Raw genomic sequence first — 5,000 nt, forward strand, 5'->3', positions numbered from 1 at the left:
TACAGTACATCGTTTACAGTGTACTTAGCTGCCTTTCACCACTGAAATGAAGTAAAACTCAAAGGCAGATATGTGTGTGTGTGTGTGTGTGTGTGTGTGTGTGTGTGTGTGTGTGTGTGTGTGTGTGTGTGTGTGTGTGTGTGTGTGTGTGTGTGTGTGTGTGTAAGTGTGCGTGAACATGAGCAGGATTTTACCCACTTCAGGTGTTGCTCTTGTTCATCGAGAGCTTGTGTGTAATGAGTGGTTTATCTGCACATAACAGACGCCTTCACCGGTAAATCAGAGGTGTAAACAAACCTCTGTGATGACGTGACACTGTACCTGCTAAGATAAAGCCATAATTAAACCTGCAGCTCTTATCTGCGCACTGGGGAATTATGTCACTGGAATCTTCCTCCTTGTAAAATAGCCGACTGAACCAATTACCGATGCTAGTATGAGTCTCTCACAAATGTCATTTTCATTTGGAGGAGGATTCGTTTGGGTTGATAGCTGTAAACCAAGAGGATAATAATACGAGACGCGTGTCTGAGGGACTTCAGATAAGAGATGAAGATTTACTCTGATGGTTGGGTTGATTTGATGTGCTTTAGAGGTGACTGGAAAGTGACTTTGGAGAATAAATAAATCAATGAATAAATGTCACACTAATTCTATTCTGATCTGATATTTGGAACTGCAATAATAATACTTGAGCACAGAAACCATTAATAATAGTTGTCATTATGGTCGGTGTCTTCTGGAGTCTGTAATAAAGTTTTTGATGAACCGTGATATAAAAACTGCATTTATCTAAAATAATAAATGAAATATAACATATTTGCTAAAATGATAAATGTTCTTGCGGTCATTTTTCAGGGTTTCTGCAGATATCATAATGTCAAATTTAAGACTTTAAGACCTTTTTAAGACCATTAAGTATTAAATTTAAGATCTAATTCGCAATATCAAAAATACGTAAAATCACAAAATTAGTGGTCAAATAATTGTATTCAGATTGAACAGTACCAAATACAGGTTAGATGCACCATTGAAGTACAGAAAAAACAAACAAACAAACAAACAAACATCTTTGTTTTGCCACATTGCGCACCTCACGAAACGGACAAAGCTTTTAAACTTGACACGTTTGCCATTGAGATATTCTTCCGGAACTAGGTCATATCATTAATATCATTTAAGATAATTGTTTTTAATTATTTTTTAGAATTTATTATAAAGATTTTTATAACCAATCAAGATTTTTTAATCATTTTTTTATCTAAACGATGCATCACTTTTAATTAATACTTAATACACTTTAACAATTAATACACTTTTTAACAATAACAATAACAACAACAATAATAATATTATTATTTATTATTATTATTATTATTATTATTATTATTATTGTTAATAATAATAATAATTATTATTATTATTAATATTATTAGTTTAATTATTATTATAGTATTAATAATAATAATAGTAATAATAATAATAATAGTAATAATATTAATAATAATAATAATAATAATATATTAATAATAATAATAATAATTATTATTATTATTATTATTATTATTATTATTATAATAATCTATTAATAATAATAATAATAATAATAATAATAATAATAGTAATAATAATAATATTATTATTATTATTATTATTATTATAGAAATAATAACTATTGTTATGATTATTATTATTATTATTATTATTATTATTATTATTATTATTATTATTATTATTATTATTATAAACACAAGTATAATAAATAAAAACAAAATATTAATCTTTTTTATCTATTTTATGACCATTTTTATAAGATCAGTTTCAAATATGCCTCAATATTCTGCGCAGTTTTTTCTGATTTACTGAATAAACACTGTGTTACATAAATATGCTAAAAAAACAACATCACATCTGAGAACATCACAGTTATTTTCTGTACGGGACACAAAAGTTATCCTACAGCCTATTATTTCAATAAAACAGCGGGCAAAGAAGGGAAAGACAATAAGAAGCACTCACACAAGTGAAACACTGAAGTATATCTGCGTGTGCTCCATCATGATGTGTTTTTGTTTTTCAGCGCGGCTCTGCATCATCCTTTCATTAAGCAGAAATGACCAGCGCTCCCTGCGCCTCAAACTCTTCACCCATGACCGACAGAAAGGTCACAGCTCTGGACGCCACACACACTCGCATTCGGCCAAAATTAGAGCGTGAAAAGGCAACGTTTCGCTGCGTTTGGACTGCCGATGTCCTCTGCATCAAAAAAAAAAATAATAATAATGCACAAATGATGCCAGGCCGAAGCCTGTCAAGAACTATCCAGTGCTCATATTCAAGAACAACCAGTGTTGGGAAAGCTATTTTTAATTCAGACTTTTTATTGTGAGTTACTGTCTTCATTCATTCATTCATTTTCCTTCGGCTTAGCCCCCTATCTATCAGGAGTCATCACAGCAGAATGAACCGCCAACTTATCCAGTATATTTATGCAGAGGATGCCCTTCCAACTGCAACCCAGTACTGGGATACACCCATACACACTTATTCACACACACATACACTCATGCAATATGGTCAATTTACAGCAGATCATCAATTCCCCTCTAGCACATGTGTATGGACTGTGGGGGAAACAGGAGCATCTGGAGGAAACCCACGCCAACATGGAGAAAACATGCTAACTCCACATAGAAACGCCAACTGACCCAGCTGGGATTAGAACCAGTGACCTTCTCGCTGTGAGGCCACAGTACTAACCACATATTTTTTGGGATAACTTATTTGTTTTAAGTTCAATCCACTTAAATGTGATAGCTTAAAAGTTACCTTAACAGATTTGTGCATACAGTGTATGTTTTGTCTTGCATATCACACATGACTATGGGCTTTGTCATTTTAATCTGACTTATATATTTATATATAAGTCAGTTATAACATATTCAATCATTTTCATTCACTTTCAAACTCCTCACAGAAACGCCAACTGAGCCGAGGTTCGAACCAGCGACCCAGCGACCTTTTTGGTGTGAGGTGACAGCACTACCTACTGCGCCACTGCCTCGCCCGTTATTATATATATAACAGTTATAAGTTATACTGAAGGATTCTCAAAAACAAAAAGCATAGGAACTTAAATTCTGCTTAAAATCTAAAGTTTAATTACCTATTTGCACTGCAGAAGAAATAGGAAAAATAGGTCGAGAATCATTTTGGAATCGGATTGTGACTCACAGAATCTGAATCAGATTGGATTGCGAGGTACTGAAAGATTCTCTAATAGAAACTTAAGCAGAGGTTAAAAACAAAAGCATAGAAACTTAAATTCTGCTTAAATCAATTATTAATTATTCATTTTCTTTTTAGTTTAGTCCCTTTATTAATCCAGGGTCGCCACAGAGGAATGAACCGCCAACTTATCTAGCATATGTTTTACACAGCGGATGCCCTTCCAGCCTGCTTAAAATCTAAAGTATAAATCTCAATTTGTACTGCAGAAAAAAATACTAGAAAAAAATGTAGGTCAAGAATAATTTTGGAATTAGATCGTGACTCCTAGAATCTAAATTTACATTTACATTTACATTTAGTCATTTAGCAGACGCTTTTATCCAAAGCGACTTACAAATGAGGACAAGGAAGCAATTTACACAACTAAGAGCAACAATGAATAAGTACTAAAGGCAAGTTTCAGGTCTGTAAAGTCTAAGAAGGGAAGTGTTAGTAGTTTTTTTTTTTTTTTTTTTTTTTTTGTACAGTTAGTGTGATATTCAAAGAGGCAACTGCAGATTAGGAAGTGTAGTGGAGAGTAAATAGTTGAGTTTTTAGTCGTTTCTTGAAGACAGCGAGTGACTCTGCTGTTCTGATGCAGTTAGGGAGTTCATTCCACCAACTGGGCAGATTGAGCGTGAGCGTTCGCGAAAGTGATTTTTTCCCTCTTTGGGATGGAACCACGAGGCGACGTTCATTCACAGAACGCAAGTTTCTGGAGGGCACATAGATCTGCAGAAGTGAGTGCAGATAAGAAGGTGCTAGGCCAGAAGTCACTTTGTAGGGAAATCTGATAAATCATATCAGATAGAAAAGTAATGAAAGATTCCCACTCCTAATAATCAAATGCATAGGAACTTCAATTATGCTTAAAATGTAAAGTATGAACAAGTATATATGCTCAGGTCAATAAATAGGTCAAGAACTATTCTGGAATCGGTTCAAAACTCCCAGAACCTGAATCAGATTGCATCCCAAAGTACCAAAAAAGTCCCACCCCTATTTATTAGTCGCTTCCAAAGTAATCTGATTACATCACTGACATAACTTGCAATGCATTCCCTGAACACTGACAACAGCAGCTCGCGTTCTGAATGAGAGTCGAGCCCCAATGATTATCGTCACTCGGTGGAAAATCTCCATCCTCAGGCTATAATGAAGACGGCAGAGCTGGAGATCTGGGGCAGTCCTCGGGTATTAACTTACAAAGCCCATTACAGCACCAAAACAACAGGAGGAACGCATACAAAAGCTCAGCGGCTCCCAAACCAGCCTTAATCTCTCCAAGATATGCATCATTGGATCAAATCCCACTGTATCCTCAGATTAAAGCTGAGGTGCGTCCGCAACAGATGCGCGGCGGTCATATCATAACTTATTCACAATGCTTTATACATGCTGATTCTGCAGAGAAACACATGCTCGAGCTTCATTACGCTTCTCTATTCAACTCCAAAACAACACCTAATGCCGAAAACAGACTCGGCGGCACAAAAGACTTAGTGAAGAATTCAATAACTACATTTCATTGAATTGATTTGCTTATTTCAGTTCGTGCAAGTGCATGATGTACTTTTGTTTTTGCTATTCAATTAAAGATATTATTAAATATTGTAGCAGTAAGAGCAAAGCTAAATTAATACACAGAATGCAGAAAAAAAGTAGTTTGAGTATAAAAAGAGTGTCTGTATTTAAAGTAGGGTTTTTTTTTGGACACAATTTAATTATAT

At 34.3% G+C, this 5,000-nt stretch overlaps 1 protein-coding gene across 4 annotated transcripts in view; it reads right to left on the reverse strand.

Moving 5' to 3' along the window:
• Window positions 1-5,000, reverse strand: part of cdh22 (cadherin 22) — a 487,421-nt gene that overhangs the window by 436,849 nt on the left and 45,572 nt on the right.

This window comes from Danio rerio, chromosome 6 (genome assembly GCF_052040795.2).
Source record: "Danio rerio strain M-AB ecotype USA chromosome 6, GRCz13ab, whole genome shotgun sequence".
In the NCBI taxonomy this organism is placed as follows: Eukaryota; Metazoa; Chordata; class Actinopteri; order Cypriniformes; family Danionidae; genus Danio; species Danio rerio.